Source organism: Peromyscus eremicus, chromosome 10, assembly GCF_949786415.1.
Source record: "Peromyscus eremicus chromosome 10, PerEre_H2_v1, whole genome shotgun sequence".
Lineage (NCBI taxonomy): Eukaryota > Metazoa > Chordata > Mammalia > Rodentia > Cricetidae > Peromyscus > Peromyscus eremicus.
The window spans coordinates 18,553,750-18,573,571 of NC_081426.1; the positions used below are offsets into that span (position 1 = coordinate 18,553,750).

Genomic DNA, 19,822 nt, shown 5'->3' on the forward strand with positions numbered 1-19,822 from the left:
GATTTCAACATTTTAAAAGTCAAAGTTCTCATTTAAAAAAAAAAAAGTCTCTTAAAAAGTCCCAATTCGCAACTGTGGGTTCCTGTAAAATAAAAAATAAGTTACACACTCTTATTCCAAAAAGAAAGAACCAGACCACAGTCACAATCAAAGCAAAACCAAAATTCAATAAGGTAAATTAAATCCTGTAGCTCAAAGTCCCGCATCTGGGACACACCTTCTCAATGACCTTTCCTGGCCTCTCACAGTGCCGAGCCTCAGCTGTTTTTCTCTGTGGCCCGTCGGTAGCACCTGAGTGACTCCTACACATGACCAAGTTCGGCTGCCAACATGAGATGCAGCCTGGTTACTCCTGGACCACAGCTTCTGTGTGTTAACCCTGAGGAAATACGCCTAGAAGATTTCACTTCAATGATGCTGGTCTCCTCTTAACCACAGCTGGTTTCTCAGCTCCAGCTGACCAGCATCAATAGTCCCAGCAAAGCAGTGGTTCTCAAGCTGTGGGTTGTGACCCCTCTGGGGACAAATGAGCCTTTCACAGGGGTCACCTATCAGATACCTTGCATATCAGATGTTTACATTACAATTCATAACAGCAAAATTACAGTTATGAAATAGCAACAAAAATAATTTTATGGCTGGGGGTCACCACGATATGAGGAACTGTATTAAGGGTTGCAGCATTAGGAAGGTTGAGAACCCCGAACCACTGCAGTAAAGCAAAGGTTTAGCTTCAGCGGTGCTGGTCTCTTGTTGGTCATGGTGATTCTTCAGCTCCTGCTGACCAGATACCACAGATTCTTTAGATCTATGGCATGAACTGCCCTGCTAGCGTCTCTCACAGACTCTCACACTTCCTTCAGAAGCTTCACAAGTCAGGCCTCCATTGACCTTTTAGAGCATTGTCTTCTAAGCTTCCACAACACAGTAAGCTCAGAGAACTCAATGGCTTTTCCAGGCCAAAGTTCTGAACATTTCCACAATCCACACCTCGCCCCACCAAAACAAAATAAAACAAAACAAAACAAAACAAACCATGGTCAGTTCTGTCACAGCAATAGTCCACGATCCTGGTGTCTGTTGGTGTGATAAAACACCGTGCACCGCCGGGTGCAGCAGCACACTCCTTTAATCCCAGCACTCAGGTGGCAGAGGCAGGCGGATCTCTGGACTTCAAGACTAGCCTGGTCTACAAAGCAAGTTCCAGGACATCTAGGACTGTTACAAAGAGAAACTCTGTCTCAAAACAAAACAAATAAACAGACAAACACCTTGTGTGACCAAAAGCAATTTGGAAAGAAAAGGGATTATATCAGTTTATAGTTTACAGTCCATCACGAAGGGAAGTCTGGGCAGGAACTGAAGCAGAGGCCATAGAGGAACACTGATTATTAGCTTGCTCATCTTGGCTTGTTTTGTTTGCTTTCTTAAACAACTCGGGTCCACATGGCCTGGGATGGTACCACCCACAGTACAATGGGCCTTCCCACGTCAATCATCAGTCAAGAAAAGGCCCCACAGGCTTGTCTCCAAGTCAATCTAAAGGAGGTATGTTCTCCACTGAGGTTCCTTCTCTGTAGCTGATGAAAAAAAAAAAAACTTAACCAACACAGGTTTTATGTGTCATCCCCCCCCTCCTCCCCATCCACCACAGAAGTGGGGCTGCTATCAGGGCCCTGGAGGTCCAGTAGCTGTAAGAGAGTGACAAAAGACAGCCATGCCACCAATCTCAACCCAGCCCCAGAAAGCATCTTCAAGATAAAGGACACGCTTTGAGGAGCCATGAAAGACCATCTGCAGAAAAGACAGTAGATATAGGTGCCCATTTCTGATAGACTGGAGTCATATTTTTTTCTGGAGCACCATGTACACCTTCAAACTATAGGTTTGATTCCTTGGGCTAGTTCATATATGACTAGTTTTTTAGTTTGGTTTTATTTTTATTTTTTTTAAATGGTATTAGGGATTGAACTCAGGACTTCATGAGTGCTAGCCAAGCACTCTGCAAATGAACTGTATTCCCGGCCCCTTAGTTTGGTTTTAAAGAGCACAATTGTTCATATGTTGGATCACTTTTACCTTCTGCTTACAGCATCTGCTTTTCCCAAACCCTTTGGCACTCATGTCCGTTCAACTCTTTGCTGCCCTCCCAACTGCTTCTTGATATTGATACACAAAATAAATCAGCAAGCCCTGTGACAAAGGGCTGTGTGGAAAGTTCAAGGGCCAGGCACACAGGCCATCATAACTGATCATCTCATTAATCCCCCCCTCCCACATGGGGACACACACCTTCCAGATGGCTCTCCTGAAATGCTGTCCAATAAATTTTACAACCAAAAAACATTTTTACTTGGATTTTCCATTGCAAATTAATCAGATGTCATTTGGGAGGCTTGTTGTTTGAAATAAAAGTTATGGCCAATTCTCTTAGTAACAAAATCTTTGTTGGAATTACAGCCAGACCTTTGAATCCACTGGTCTCCGTAGATTTAACTAAGCCTGAACTGAAATTGTTGCATTGTTGCCAATGTGTACTCTCTAGTTAGGTTCATGAGGTTACATAGATATTGAATATTTGCAGCCTCCCTTTCCCTTATTCCCTAAACAGCATGTACAATCATTATTACACAACCTTCATATTGTATTAGGTACTTTGTATTGTGTAAGTATTCAATCGACAATACAAAGTTTAAAAGAGGATATATTTAGGTTATATGCAGATATGGTAACATTTGGTATACAGAACCTGAGAATTTGCAGATTTGGGTACGTACAGATTTTTTTTTAATCTATAGGACATATTGTGGCCTATCCCCCGTAGATAAACAGGAACAGTTCTGTGTGCTTTCTCACATATATACTGTGAGGAGTGCAGCCTAGAATGTTAAGGGAAGTTCAAAGGTAAGCACTAGGTCAGAGGGGAGATTCATCTGGAAGGTGTGTGATAAAACTGTGAAGATGAAGGTGACCACAGGTGGTCTTACACCTTGTGTGTTCTGTCCAATGATACCACTAGTCCATAGAACTTTAAATTCACTTCCATTAATGAGACAATAAAAGGGGACCATAGAGATGGCACCATGAATCAAAGCACTTGCTGCGCAAGTCTGATTAATTCAGTTCTGATCCTTAGAACCATTGTTTAAAAAAAAAAATGTACGTGGTAGTACCCAGTACCCAGTACCCATCTACAGTCTCAACACTTCTATGGTGAGCTGGAAAGTGGAGACAGAAGTAGCACTTGAAGCCTGTGAGCCAGCTAGCCTGGAAACCAGGTGAAGACCATGGGAAAGGCTGTTTGAAAACAAGGTGTAAATCAAAAACATTCTGCCTCCAAAACAAGGCAGAGGTAAGAACAATGAGAAAGACTGCCTGAAAATAAGTTGGAAGGCTAGAACAAGAGACACTCTGCTCCAAAAACAAGGCAGAAGGTGAGAACCAGAGGAAAATCAAGGCCTCCAAACAAGGCAGAAGACAAGAAAAACAGGAGAGACTCTGCCTCAAAACAAGCTGGGAGGTGAAACCCAACCCCTGCCGGTTTTCCTCTGATGTCTACTCATGCACCATGGATATTCACACACACACACACACACACACACACACACACACACACACACACACATTATAGATACACACATCCATGCACAACATAATACACACACATAATTAATTATTAAAGCCATCATAGTAGTATACCCCTGTACTCATTCATGGCTCTAAGACAAAAGATTATGAGATCAAGGCCAAGAAATACTCTGTCCTCTGTCCAAAAAGAACTGAAGTATATAAGAGGAAAATGTTAGCCTCGGGGATCCCCCAGCTATATTTTAAGTTCTGAGTAGCAATAAGTAGATAGTGGCTCTTGCAGAGATTACACAGAGAGTATATTTATCACCATAAAAGGTTCAGGTAAAAGGCACGAATGTGAGAGACTGAAGAACAGAAGTGGTGATGGTGGGTTAAAGTGACCAGTGGTCCATTTGAGAATCTGTCCCCACCATGCCCTGCTCGGTTGTTAGTCTGTTTCAGCAAAACTTGACTCTAGATTTGAGGGTAAGGACTCTTCGCTAACTAGGATCACATCATACAGGGAAGGTGCATGGCTGGGTCAGATTAATTTACATTGTAGTGGACAGCCTACTGTCTGTGTTCAGGTTGGTCTTTTTACTCTCTGCTAATAACTGAATGTCAACACTTCATATAGGTGCATGTTGTATGTGAAGTTCAACCACTGGAGCCTGATCTCCTTCCCAGTGGCCTCTGAGGAGCAAAACAAAAAAACACATGCTTCTTAACTAAATGTCAACCTGTCAAGAAGCAAGTGGGAGCCAGAAATCAAAATGTAAATTTTATATTTCTAAAGCAAGGCACCACGGCCCCCTGCATTGCCATTAATGGGGTCTCTCTGCAGACTGGATTGTCTCAGTATAGAACACACTGGCATGTACAAAGCCAATGGATACTACTTCAGGAGTGAGAGAAAAACGTTGGTCGGCAGAACTTCTCAAAAGATGGCTTTGCCTTGCCTTGGCGACTGCATTTGAAATAGGGATCATCATCCAGTGTATGGCTCAATGGAGGCATGACATTCATCAATAATTAATTGATTAATTCATTCTACATGATTCAAAAGTTATTTGGGCAGAGCATAGTGGTGTTTCTGTTTGTTAAGGAAGATAGGCCAGTTTACCTCACCAGACTCTTTCTAGTTTGAGAGATACAAAAACAACTCACCCTGCTCCCAGCCAAACCACAAAACATTAGCCACATCTTCCTGGTAGTTATGTATACACGTCCCCTCAGCCCTTCTAAATGCACTCAACCTTCATTCCACAGAATAGTTGCAGCCTCTTACTGTTCTGATAAAGCAGCCTTGGCCTGTTAAGATTGAGTCTATCTGCTTCTCTGCCTCATTTTTCTTACAGATACCATTAGGAAAAAAAAAAAAAGGCAAATTATCTCTATTTGCAGATGATCTGATAGGACACATGAGAGATCTCAAAGATTACACCAGCAAATATCTAAAAGTTTCAGAAAAGTGGCAGGATACAAAATCAACTTATAAAAATCAGTAGCCGTTCTGTAAGTAAACAGCAAACGCTCCGAGAAAGAGGTCATGGAAACACTCCCATTCACAATAGCCTCAAAAAAGAGAAGGAAAAGAGGAAGAGGAGAAAAATACCAGGGACTGAAGAGATGGCTCGGCAGTTAAGAGGTTTTCTTCTTCCAGAGGATCCAGCCTGGATTCCCAGCACCCATGTCAGGCAGCTCATAAGTGCCCATAACTCCATCCCCAAGGGATCTAATGACTTTAGTCTCCATGGGCACCTGCACTCACATACATACACCCACACACATGCTCCCCACTCCATGATTAAAATTAAAATAAATCTTTTTAAAAATAAATATCTAGGAATAAAACTAAGAAGTGAAAGGCTTTTACAATGAAAACTTAAAGTCTTGGAAGAAAGAAATAGAAATTAAAAAGACCTCTCATGTTTGTGGATTAGTAGAACTAACATTGTGAAAATGATCGTTTTACCAGAAGCAACTTATAGAGTCAATGCAATTCTAATAAAAATTCCATTATATTCTTCAAGGAGAGAAAAAAACAAATTCTAAAGTTCATATGGAAGCACCAAAGACCCTGCCTGGGTAGCCAAAACAATCCTGAGCAAAAAGAGGGATTACTATACCAGATTTCAAGTTATGTTACAGAGCTGTAACAATAAAAACAGCATGGCGTTGGCACAAAAACAGACATGCAAATCAATGGGACAGAAGCGGAGACCCAAACATAATTACAGGCCCAATATTCAACAAAGATACCAAAAATATACACTGGAAGAAAGACAGAGTCTTCAACATATGGTACTCAGAAAACTCAATGTCCACATGCAGAAGAATAAAATTAGACCCTTAGCTCTCACCCTGCACCAAAAAATCACCTTCAAATAGGTCAAAGGTCTTAGTGTAAAAACCTAAAACTATGAAACTGCTGAAAAAAACATAGTGAGTACCCTACAGGATAGAGACACAGAAAAGGACTTCTGTATAGGACTCCATTTGCTTCAGAATTAACCACACCAGTTGACAGGTGGGGCCTCACAAAAAGAAAAGTTCTATACAGCAAATGAAACATCAAATCAAGTGAAGAGGAATCCCATGGAGTAGAAGGGAATCTTTATTAGTTATACAACCAATGGAAAATTAATATCCAGAACACACACATTAAAAAAAGAAAGAAAGAAAAGCAAAGAATTAAAAAATGAGCCAATAAAAAAAAAATGGGCCGTAGATAGAATAGTTTCCAAATGGGAAAATAAAAATAGCTAAGAAATATCTTTAACAGTGTTCAACGTCATTAGCAATCAGGGAAATGCAAATGAAAATGACTTTGTCTTACCCCAATCAGAATGACCAAGATTAAGAAAGCAATTGGTCAGTCAGGGCTACACAGAGAAACCCTAGAAAAAACAAAAAACAAAAAAACAAAAAAAAAAGGAAGGAAGGAAGGAAGCAAAGAAGGAAGGAAGGGAGGGAGGGAGAGAGGGAGGAACTGACAATAAATGCTGTTGAGGAAGTGGGAGAGGGGAACTCTATTTCACTATTGATGAGATTACAAACTATTGTAGCCACTATGGAAAGCACTGGGAAGTAGTCTCAAAATGCCAAAAATAGATGCGCCATCTGATCCATCTATGTAACTCCTTGCCATATGCCTCGAGGACTCAAAATCCTACTGCAATGATACTTTCTCATCCACGTTTGTTGCCACTCTGTTCACAATCGCTAGTAAACAGAAGCAGCTTAGATGTCCTCAGATGATGAATGGATAAGGAAAATGTAGTACATCCACACAATGGAATTCAGCTCGAATGAAAACTGAAACCATGAAATCTGGAAATAAATGGATGGAACTGGAAAACATATTAAGTGAGGTAACCCAAACCCAGAAAGTCAAATGCCACATGTTATTTCTTATCTGTGGCTCCTAGCTCTAAAGTTTTAGGCTTGACTTTGTAAACTTGCAGTTACTGCAGAAACTGGGAGAGTAGAAATTGCCAGGTCTGAAGGAAACTCCATTTTCCCAAATTCTGGTGGTTAGACAAAAGCCAGCATTCCTCAGGAACTTGTGAAACTAGTTCTCACTTGCCAAAAGGAGTCATTCTCCTTATCGATAGCAAAAGGGAAGTGTGGCTCTCCGTTAACATACGCCTGTGGCGCCTCTCAACAAATCAAGGTGTGTGCCAGCTCCTAAGCTCTCTCCGTGTGCTTGTTCTATACTTCAAAGTACTCACAAGTACTTGTTATATACTTCAAAGACCCCACTCCAGCACACAGACTCCTTTTTCTCTCAGGTACCCATTCCCCTGTAGCCCTGGAGATTATCCCCCTCTCTGTTCTCTCTGGTAGACAGCCTCGGGAGTGTGGAATAAACTTCTCCCTCTTCCACGCACAGAGCTGTTCTTTCAGTTTCTTTACTGAGCCCCTGGCATTCAGAAATGAACCACTGGGGAGGCAGGCGCTCTAGAGAGCAGAGGGGTAGGACAAGGGTGCTATGTATGACAAGGAGCAGCGGGGAAACAAGGACTTAATTAGCCGTGTGTGTGTGTGTGTGTGTGTGTGTGTGTGTGTGTGTGTAATACAGAGGGAGGAGGACTAAGGAAATCTGAAAAAGCCATAGAAAAATCTATTATTTTATAAACTTACTTAAAAATTAATATATGATAAATACATACATAAGTCTGTGTATAAATGAAATCATCCCGTACTGAGGAATAGTGCTTTCCCCAGGAACCACAGACTATGTAACAAAAACCCCAGGACAAGGTAAGGGACACCTCCCTTGGAGTGGTATGACCTGAGAGTCCAAGAGACCCTCCTAAACAATATAGGCTATGGCTAATGCACTTGGCCACTACTCAGTGTGCTTTCTAGTGCTGTGATAAACACTATGATCACAAGTGTTTGGGGAGGAAAGGGTTATTTATCTCAGCTCACAGAGTCCCATCATGGAAGGGAACTCAGGTAGAAACCTCAAGGCAGGAAATGAAACAGAGGCCATGTGGGAGAACTCCATGCCCGGCTTACTCCTACCTGCCCAGTGTGGAACCACCCATAGTGGGCTGGGCCCTCCCACCTCAACTGCCAATCCAAAAAAGAAAAGTGCTTGCCTACAGGCTTGCCTACAGGCCAATCTTATGAAGGCGTTTTTTCAACTGAGATTTTTTTCTTCTCAGATGACTCTAGTTTGTGTCAAGTTAACAAACCAACACAGTTGTCTCCCAGAACTTAAAGGTAAGTCCCTATTACTGAAGATGCTAAACAGGACTTGAAAGAAAATCAAGCTAGTATTGGCCTGGAAGCCTCTTCCCTAGGGACTAGACTAGCGCTCCTCATGTCAGAAGATGGGTGCTGGCAGCAAGAGCTGTCAACAGTGCCACCCAGCAACAATGACCAGTCTGGCAAGATAGTTCCAACAGTGTGATAGTGGCACTTACACATTCACATTTACCAATGACTATCTAATTGAATCAAAGGCCTGCTGTTACTTATTAAGTGGCGCAATGTTATTCTTTAATTGGTGCTGTTTACCAAGAAAAGCCATGAGGTACAACAAAACCCACTATAAGAGTTTATTAAGGGAAGGGAACAGAAGGGGTATGCATAGGCCTATGGAATGACCATGCAGGAAGAGGGGGGAAGAATAGGCAGAACTCACCTTTATAGGTCCCCTACCCCCTCTTTCCACCCGCTCACCCTCCACCCATGCACATTCACATGGGCTTACGTAGCTTCACCACTTATGCACATAGATTATGTGACCACACTGCTTGCAGATTACGTGATCACACAGCACACAGATTACGTAGGACATAAGGCCCTAGGATGACTAAGCATCTTGCCTGGCTACTGAACAACACATGTGTGATCATGTAGCTGGGGGAGTGGCTAGGAATTCTTCCACCTGCTCACTAGGAGTGTACACATGCCTGGTACCCTAAACCTAACCAAGAACCCACAGCTGGTGGGGTCATAGACCCTAACATTTTGCTAAATTAATATAGTTACAATTGCTTTCTAAATACATACACTTACATCCACAGGTAAGTATAACTCTCATCCTTCATCAAAGCAGCTTCTTTTTGCAGAAGACAGAGGCTATTATAGAGATCTATAACTGGTCAAAATGCAGAGAATAAGTGACTGGGGGGAATTAGCCCCAACTGGGACATCTACCCTACACCTCAGATTCATGAGATAGGGGGAGGAAAGATGGTAGGAGCCAGGGGACTGAATGACTACTGAAAGACAGTGAGTGACCTCTCAACAATGCGGTCACCTGCACAAGATCTGCACAAGAGCACACAGGTCAGCCGGGCGGTGGTGGTGCACGCCTTTAATCCCAGCACTTGGGAGGCAGAGGCAGGTGGATCTTTGTGAGTTTGAGGCCAGCCTGGTCTACAGAGCGAGATCCGGGAAAAGCTACACAGAGAAACCCTGTCTCAAAAAAAAAAAAAAAAAAAAAAAAAAACCACACAGGTCAACATGCCAACATGTACAGGGGGATTTTCACAATGCCCCACCCATAGATGAAGGGCTGCAGACCATCAGTGGCTGCTCCTCAGGAGAGGATGACTAGTTCCCTCTAGGAACGAACCCCTGGTAGGTTCCTCAGGCCTTCTCAACCAACCCTAAACACATGTACATATGGGTAACGCGTTGGTCTATCTGTCTATCTATTTCAACAATAATTATAGGCAAGGTCATGAATTTGACAAGGAGTGGTGAGGGAAGAAGGGAAGGACTTGGAATTAGTAGGAGGAGGGATAGAAATGATGTAAATACAGTGTGACTTGCATATGAAATTTTCATAAATGTAAAAAAAATAATAACCATAGAAGCAACTGGCTGCCTATGGGAATTGCCTTCTCTCGTGTTCGGCAGTTACTGTTTAATCCTAATTTTCAGAATAGACAAATCCTGGTCTCCTCTACTTCTATAGAAAGAGATCACCACTTCGTAGCTGTGCGTGGTGACTCACACCTGGAATCCTAGCACCTCAGAAGCAGAGGTAGGAAGAACAGAAGTACTGCAGCTCTACAGTGAGTTCAGGCCGGCCTAGACTGCATGAGACAGAGAGAGAGAAAGACGGGGTGGTGTCACCTCCTTAGAGGGGTTCTGGGAGTTTTCGTTACCGTTGGAAAAATGGTATATATTGTGACATAGGATGTACATACATGTATGCACTTGAAACTAAGTTTCAGAAAATAATATTCACACTATTGGGTGCAATATTCCTTCTTTTCTATTCAATTCTATTCTTTAAAAAAAAAAAAAAAAAAAAAAAGGCTGATCTTCAGACCTTCACAATTAATGACATGACCCACTGGTAAGCTAAGGCCAGCAATTTGTAAAACACTGAATGAAATAGAATGTGCACCCCAGAAATGTACCCATACAAACATAGCCAGCTGGTCCTGGACAAAGGAGCCAAGATAATGTAGCAAAGGGAGCAGCAGCCTTTTCAGCAAGCAGGGCTAGGACAAATGTGCAGCCACGTGCAATCAGCCAGGCAGCGGGGACATAGATCTGAGATCTTACATTCTTTTCAAAATTAATTCCAAATGCATCACAGACGTAAAGTCCAAATACAAAATTATAAAACTCCTAGAAGAAAATCCAAAAGCAAATCCAAGTGAGAAAAAAAAAAAAGAGAGGTAAGATAGACTTCATTAAAATTCAACTTTTCTCTGCAAGGGCTGACTGGGGAGAGAGCTCAGTGAGGCAGCATTTGCCAGGCACCGTAATTGGCATCTGTAACCCCCGTGTCCCAACTGTAAGGCAGCAAATAGAGACAGGAGAATCCCTGGAAGCTCCCAGGCCAGATAGCAACAAACAAAATCATATCAGCAAACAAAAGAGAGAGCTTGTCTGAAGATGGAGGGCAAGGGCTGACATCCAAGGTTGTCCTCTGACCACACGAGCACCATGGTCCATGCACACCTGCACTCACCACATATGCAGAGGTAGAATAAATACATTACAATTTTTAGTTTTCTTTGCAGGAACAACTACGTTCGTATTCCTATCGGGTGCTCATTAGGGTTGCTTTTCTAGGAAATTGTGATTCCCTGGGTGTTCCTCCTCTGTGTACTCAGCCAGTGTTGGTACTATAGGGCGGCCCATCTCTCCACCCTGAAACCATCTCTCCCAGTAAAGTCCGTACTCACAGCCTTGCCCCTGCCACACACCCAGTGCTATCACTGATGGCATGAAGCCCAGCCACCCCATCTCAGGAATAGCATCCACCGCAGCAGCGTGTGCTATCTTCTGTTTCCCTGGGTCACGGCAAGGTCACATTACATCAACAGTTCTCAGCCATCATCATGTTGCCACCAGAAAACATGAGCAATGCATGGAGACACTTACAGTTGTCACAATGAGGGTGAGTGGTATCCAGTGAACAAAGTCCAGATGTGGCTGAATACCCTACAATGCCAAGACAGGTCCCTCCATACTCTCCATCCTGTCAATGGTGCTGACATGGTATTTTTGTTTGTCAGTATGATGGGAAAAGCAATGTTCAGATAACTGGTACAGCATTGTGTCTGGAGTGTATCTGTGAGAGCATGTCTAGAAGGAATTAACGTTTGACTACGTAGACTTTTCACCTCGAAAATCTAAGAAAGCAGAAAAGGGATGGAAGGAGAGACAGTACCAAATAAGGGCAGAGAGGGAATATATTGGGGATAGGAAGGTTCAAACACATAGAGTGGTGAGGGACGAAAGAAATAAGAGAACAGGAAGGGTGTCAAACAGGATAACGGGAGTGTGAGAAAACCACTCAGTAACTTACTATCTGGTAAGCCAGTTTGAAAACACAAGAGAGGGTATGAAGACAGATACCCAGCAGGACTAGACAACACAGGTGCTAGAAGAAATGGGCCATTAAACAAAAACCCTAAGGCCAAGTGTGAGATACCTCCAGAGGAGTTATCAGCCAGAGAGTTGTCCCCAAAGCCCTCAAAACAATACAGGCTTTTGCAATTCATACTTAGTTTTCCACCAGAACTATTTTATGAGACCTTACTACTAGAGATAGCATACACGTCAGATGCAAGGTGTAGCGAAATCAAGTTGGAACTGGGCTAGAAGAATCCTCAATTCTGGTTGGCTCTCATGGCTCCAGATGGTGCTACGCAAGGCTACTGTGCCAGTGAAAGCACCAACAGTTGAACCCAGCTGAGAACTCAACAAATTATAATACCAACCTTCCAGGCAAGATATGCCCATCATTTCAATTGTGGCATGACTGTTATGGATGTAACAACCACCATTCCCTGAGTGGATCTGGGGTTTGCTATAGATGAGAGAATCCATGCCTAATGCTGTAAACCTGGTCCAAAACCCGTGACTAAAGAGGTCTTAGACCTTGTGGGATGGTAACCTAAGATGGCTGCTTAGCTTAATTGGCATAGTATCTGTTTATACACACAGAGACATGATTGATTCTCTCAGCCTTAAATGGAGAAGCCTTTCTTTGCAGAGAACAGAGGTAAATGCAAAGACCCATGGCTGTACAAGACACTGAGAATAAAGGGTAGTTGAGGGCTCAGCCATAGATGTGACATTTACACCACTCCTTTAAGATTTAGGGAACAGTGCAGGAAAAGATACAGAAAGACTGAGTCCAGAGGAAGTAGAGAGAGGCTGCAAAATACCACCTTCTAAGCATGACACAGCCATAACAGCCATGACCTCACAGCAGCTGTGTATAATTAGAATTGGGTCCACAGAAGTTGGGCTCTCTAGCAGTCAGTATGGAGAGGGAAAAACTTCTGGGGCCCTGCCACAGATCCTGCCTATCTATTGACAAGATTCTAAGAGAGGGAGACATCGTATCTAGTTGTATACCAGGCTATGATGGTTAGCTCCAAACTCCAGATCACATAAGTGGCCCCAATTAAACCCATGGAACACTACACCAAACGGAAACATCTAAATAGGGTAAAGAAATTTGTAGGAAAGAGGGAGGCTTGTGAGGGTAGGAGGGAAGTTGAAGTTAACTGGGAGAGGAAACCACATGCATAGGGTACATACGTGAAATTGTGAAATAAACACAACGTATTAATAAAAGGAGCGTCCATCCTCACCAAGGTGCCACATAACCCCCAATATTGATGGCAGGAAGTGGTAAAAAGAGGGTGACGTTTCTCTCTCTGCTTTATCTTGACATCAGAGCTCTTGATTCTGGAACCTTCACACTCAGACTGCCCTCCCCCCCCCCCCCCCCCCCGATCTCCTGTTCCCAGCACCCTCGGAACTGAGGTCACGGCGATGAGCCAGCACCCAGCTAATGCGGGTGCTGGGATTATTATTTTGAGGGGAAACTAAGTTGTGTGTTCTTATTGCTTCAGTTTTTATTGCTTCAAAGTCGTGTGCTTCTTATTGCTTTCTGCCAAATCCTTTCTGCTCATAACTTGATTTCCTGTCCAGGCACCTCTTCTGAATTTTAAGCTCAGATACTGAAAGGCCTACCGGATATTTACTCTTAGATAAGAAGAAGGTATCGGAAATTTAATTCCCAAACTGAATGCTCAGTGTTCTCCATCTCTCCTGAGCCAAAGCTGGTCTCATCTGCCGTGTTCTGTTAGTCCATAACTACAGTCTACTGCCCTTGGGTTTCATGCCCAAGAATCCATCTCTGCAGGTCCTTCTTCTTCCCCAGAGACTTCCTGATGCGTGTACATGGACTCGTGTGCATACATATGCACGTGCATATCTCAGACTCGTCTGCCTTTCTTATCTCAACATTCTTCCCTCTCCAGGAAGGCCTATAGTCTCTCCTGGATTTCTGAGCTTTCCTCCTCTCAGGAAAGCAGAGAGACTTCCACTCTACCCTCTCTTGCCTCTGGATTCCATACGTGAGCCACAGTGAGGTTAAAACATAAGTAAGCCAAGGGAACCGCTTTCCAGAGTATCCAATGTCTTCCATTGCTGTTGAGGGATGCTCAGTATGTATGTAGTGTGGCTTGCAAGGCCCATCGTGGGTGGTCTTTAGAGTTGGCTCTCTTTGAGGCCCAGAAGGGCTTGGGGCTCTCGTAGATGCTGATTCCCACCAGGGGCCCTCCCTTGACTCTTCCCTTGCTGAGAACTTTCACTTCTCAGGCCTCAGTGGAGACTTGAAGTGTGGGGCACCTTACAACAGGTCCCTGTGCAACTGTCTTGGCATGCTTTTCCCCCCATCTTTCCTTCAATAATTCTTGGGGGGATCTGGAATCTCCTCAGGGTCACCCAGATTCTCTCCCAAATCTCAGTTCTGACTGTATGAATCCTTGGGTCCAAGCCCACTCCCAACCACCATTCCTGCCCCTACTGTGGAGTACAGACAGCTCTACCCAACCTGTGGCAACTACCTCTGGTGACAGCCATTCTATCTTCAGCCGCCTGGACCCAGCCCTTCCCCGGTTGCCCATACGCAATCTCACACCCACTCTGCTCTTTGTTCCCGATGGCCCAAGTTGGTCACCTGCCTGGAAGGCCAGCGCTTAGTGCTCTGTGGGCTGTCCAGACGTGCCTTCTTCTCAATGACACTTCCTTGGCTCTCCTTTATGCACCAATGAAACTCTGTCAGCTTGGATTTCCTGAAATTAATCAAAATCTCATTCATTATACTGTCGCCTGTATCACAAGTGTCAAGGGGGTGGAAAGGAAGGCAAGCAGGTGGGTTCTGCCCACTGTCTAGCTCTAGAGACTCCAGGAATATGCTGGCGATTTAAAGGCTCTGGGCAGAGAGAAGGGCCTTCTGTAGGACAGCCTTTTCCTGATACAAGGCTTGGAGCTGTGGAATTACCTAGCGGGGCTAACAACATGAATTTGAGGCTATGTGAAGAAGCATAGATGGTAGGATTTTGCAGTAAGAAAGACCCATGCTGTCAGGGCTTATTGGAAATCAGGCTCAACCAGATGAGCTTTCTTAGGAGCCCAAAGAAGAGCTGCACCCCAACCCCCAAGCACGTGTGCTTTCTCTAGACTGCCTTGACCTTTATACCATCAGAAATTAAAGTTTAACCAGAATATGAGGCTAAAATGCAAGGACGTAGCAATGTGTCGGTGCCAAGCTGCAGAGAGAGGAACTGCCCAGGTACCAAGTTCACAGCCGAGTTGCCACCTCCTCCTCCTCCTCCTCCTCCTCCTCCTCCTCCTCCTCCTCCTCCTCCTCCTCCTCCTCCTCCTCCTCGGTTCGCAAAGCTGGACAGCCTCAAACAGCAGAGAGGAGTTGTGAAGAATCCAAATTCTCAGCAAGTAAGTGTTACATTTTGTCAGATCGTAGTTGCTGGAAAGGCACCCGTTTCTGTCGTGACTCTCGGGCTCCGCTTTACTGGATGTGTGCTGAGAGCGAGGCTCTCCTGAGAATGGGGACCGTTGATGACAAAACGCTTGCTCTTTTGCTGAAGCCTTGGCAAAGCTCTCCGTTCTGTTGTGACTGCAGAGCTGGTTACACATGTGTGTGGACATACAGGCCCTGCTGGAACTCGCACACAGTGGGGACACGATGGCAGGCTTGCCGTTCAGTAGCAGAGGAAAGGCAGCAAGGCATCTCCTTCGCAATACCATGCACAGCAAGGGGGAATCAGGCACTTCACTCCCTAGGCCCTCTCATCTGTGAAATGGGGTTTTAGTGGAACCTACCTTGCCAGGTTCCTGTGAGGATTAAACTCTCTACTCTCAACAAGCGCGTCACATACATGGGAGATGATCCATCGGTATGAAATCTTCCTTACCTGAATAGTGTCTGTGGTTCTGTAAAGGGCTCTCTCCTTTCAGCTGCCTAGACAGTTTAATTTACATTACTGGTTACAGTTCTCATTGAAAAGTAGAATCCCCCAGGCAGTGGTGGTACATGCCTTTAATTCCAGAACTCAGGAGGCAGAAGCAGGCAGATCTCTGTGAGCTCAAGGCCAGCCTGGCCGAGAGAGAGAGAGAGAGAGAGAGAGAGAGAGAGAGAGAGAGAGAGAGAGAGAGAGAGAGAGACAGAGAGACAGAGAGACAGAGACAGACAGAAACAGACAGAGACAGAGACAAAGAGAGAGAATCCATGGGAAGAAATCATTGTGCATCTGTGTGAGTAAAAACGACTTCTGCGTGTTTGGCTGGTACTGGTCTCCATCAAAAACAGAAGTAGTGTTAAGCTCCGCTTCGCCAGCGCACTGTCTAAGGAGGAAGGGGTGGGGAAGATTTGCTGCTTTCTCATGGTAAATGCAGATGAAATCAGAACTGCAACTACTTTCACTTCATAGCCTGGCATGCTCTGCACTGTCATTTGGGGAAAGAAGCATTTTGAAGCACTTTCTGGGGCCCAGGCACTATACTGACTTCATATGAAGGTTCCTCAGAGTCCCTTAAATATTAAACTTGCATCAGCATTAAAGGAAAGCATCATCATTCAAAGGGTATTTCAAAGCCCTACTGGTTAGTATTCTTCAGGGATGAAATCTTACTATCTTCTGTATCAAATCCATGACCAACTACATTTTGCATTTATTCTTTATTTTTTCAATGCAAGCTCTTCTAGCTAATCACTATAATTTTACTATACTTCAACTTCATAAAAGCTTTAGGAAAAAAATGTCACAGAAGCATAAGAAGGAATATATGTTTTTTAAAAAATCAAGCTGTTGGATGCAGAGAGCTGGACAGAAAAGGTGGAACTGTGGGGTAGGAGAATGAGATGGGGATATAGAGAGAGTGGGAAGTACAGGGAATGAGCTAGGGCCCAGCCGGAAAGCCAGAAGGCAGGACCAGATTTGAGGTGAACAGTTCTGGGCTTTCAAGAAAGCATGCAGCATGGGACCGACGCCATCAAAGCAACCCTAGCTAAATATCGTCCTCAGGCAGGTCTCCTCCTAAGCCTGGGAGGGCTCATACTCCCAGATCTGAAACAATCCCCTCACAGAACTCTGACCTACCTCAGAAGGGACTCTGCCTAGAGGACACTCCCTTGGAGGGCTAAGGGAAAAAAGGAGATTTTTCAAATTTGAATAAAGTTATTTGAGTAATCAACTCAATAATTTTAGTATGTTAGTAAATTAAACGACAAACATTCTACTCCATCAAGAGTATAATAAAGAAAGAAACAGTCCAGACAGACAGGAAGCTCTTGAAGAGAGTCCTTAAAAACTGTGATAAAGATGCTGAAGTGTAGCTCTTCACAGTTGATGGCTTCCGGGGTAGGGGGTGGGGACACTCAATTTTCTTTAAGGGGCTGGTCACTGGGAGTTTGACATATTCCAATGAGTATACGTGTAATACGAATTGGACTTCATGCCTTTTTGTTGTTGTTTTGTTTGTTTTTTGGGGGGAGAGCACAAGGTTGTGAAAGTGGACCTGGGAAGAATGAGAAGTGTGTGATTGAGGCACATGTATGACATTCCCAAATAATTTATAAAAATATTATGTTGGGGGGAAGAGTATAATACAGTTCTAAACACATAGAAGTTCAAATACATACAAGAAATCTTAGTACAATTATAGGGAGAAATTATAAATAGGCAACCAGAATGGAAAATTCCAGCATGTCTATTATAATTGTTTCTGTACCCATGAGGGATGGATCCTGGAACCTTGAGAATGCCAACTCCCAAGATTTTTCTTTCTCTCTTTCTTTCTTTCTTTCTTTCTTTTTTTCTTTCTTTCTTTCTTTCTTTCTTTCTTTCTCTCTTTCTTCCTTCCTTCCTTCCTCCCTCCCTCTCTCTTTCTCTTTCTTTCTTTCTTTCTTTCTTTCTCTCTTTCTTCCTTCCTTCCTTCCTCCCTCTCTCTTTCTCTTTCTTTCTTTCTTTTCTTCTCTCTTTTTTCCCCCCCAAGACAGGGTTTCTCTGTGTAGCCCTGGTTGTCCAGGAACTCACTCTGTAGACCAGGTTGGCCTCGAACTCAGAGATCAGCCTGCCTGGAATTAAAGGCATACACTACCACCTTGACCCGTGAATTTTAAAATGCCTTTTTAAAACTGGCCTATTTAGCTTCCAACCTACAAGTACTACCTCCCATACCTGTGAATCCTCTCTAGGTTACATACAATACCTAATAGTGGGTGAACATTTGTTAATACTCTATTGTACAGGGACAATGACAAGAAAAAACATGTACATGTTCAGTGCAGATGTAACTTTAAAATACATTTCTGACCCTTAGATAGTCAAAGCCACAGTAGAGGAACCCACTAGTTTATTGGACACGCATGGAACCTTGCATCCAATAAATTGAAAATATAGTTCTCTCAGGTGTCCCTGAAATCTAATCCCCTCACCTCACAGCCAAGTACAAAAGAAAGGAAGACGAAGGGGCTGAAGCCCCAGTATCCCCTTCAGGGGCATGTTCCCAATGACCCAGTTTCCAGTAGATCAAACCATTAAGCTTTCACCACCTCCAAACGGCACCATTGATGGTGCAGCATGTAGGGGAGGGATGGCTGGGCCAGCTCAGCCAATGATCTCTGGGGGACACTCCAGATTCCAACTACCTGTCGCTCATCACACCAACAGTTTGGATAAGGAATGCTATATGGCTTCCTTCTCGATACAAAAGCTGATTAACTAAAGCATTTATTATAAGAACAAGAACAGACAGTCATTGCAGTACGTTGAGCTCCATAGAGACAGCGCCGGGGCAAGCGAGAGCCGGACAGGCACTGAGGGACCCTGTGCCTCGTGGAGGAAAATCAACCAAACATGGGCAAAGGAGATCCTGAGAAGCTGGGAGGCAAAATGTCCTCATATGCATTCTTTGTGCAAACTTGCCGGGAGGAACACGAGAAGAAGCATCCGGATGCTTCTGTCAACTTCTCAGAGTTCTCGAAGAAGCGCTCAGAAGGGTGGAAGACCATGTCTGCTAAAGAAAACGGGAAATTGGTAGACATGGCAAAGGCTGACAAGGCTCGTGATGAGAGAGAAATGAAAACCTACAGCCCCCGCAAAGGGGAGACCAAAAAGAGGTTCAAGGACCCCAAGGCACCCAAGAGGCCTCCTTCGGCCTTCTTGATCTCTTCTGAGTATCGCTCCAAAATCAAAGGAGAGCACCCCGGCTTGTCCATCGGGGACGTTGCAGAGAAGCTGGGAGAGATGTGGAACAACACGGCTGCGGACGACAGGCAGCCAGTGAAGAGAAGGCCGCCGAGCTGAAGGAAAATACGAAAAGGATATTGCTGTCCACAGAGCTGAAGGAAAACCCGGGGCAGCGAAGAAGGGGATGGTCAAGGCTGAAATGAGCATGAAACAGAAGGAAGAGGAAGCTGAGGAGGAGGAGGAGGAGGAGGAGGAGGAGGAGGAGGAGGAGGAGGAGGAGGAGGAGGAGGAGGAGGAGGAGGAAGAGGAGGAGGAGGAGGAGGAGGAGGAGGAGGAGGAGGAGAATGAATAAGTTGGTTCTAGCGCAGTTTTTTTTTCTTGTCTATAAAGCATTTAACCCCCCCACCCCCCGTACACAACTCACTCCTTTTAAAGAAAAAAATTGAAATGTAAGGCTGTGTCAGATTTGTTTTTAAACTGCACAGTGTCTTTTATTTTTATTTTTTGTATAGTTAACACACTACCGAATGTGTCTTCAGATAGCCCTGTGCTGGTGGTGTCAATAGCCGCTCACCTTGCCTGGGCCAGTCTGGGGGTTGTAAATTGGCATGGAAATTTGAAGCAGTTCCTGTTGGAACACAGCACATATTAGTTATATGGGGACGGTAGGGTTTTTGTTTTGTTTTGTTTTTTTGTTTTGCTTTGTTTTTTTTCTTCTTCAGTCCTCTCTGCTGCAGCTTATATGAAGATAT

The 19,822-nt window shown here is 44.1% G+C and overlaps 1 pseudogene; it reads left to right on the plus strand.

Annotated features, from left to right (window-relative positions):
- Positions 1 to 18,737: 18,737 nt before the first annotated feature.
- LOC131920699 (high mobility group protein B1-like) lies at positions 18,738 to 19,371 on the plus strand (annotated as a pseudogene).
- The last annotated feature ends 451 nt before the right edge of the window (positions 19,372 to 19,822 follow it).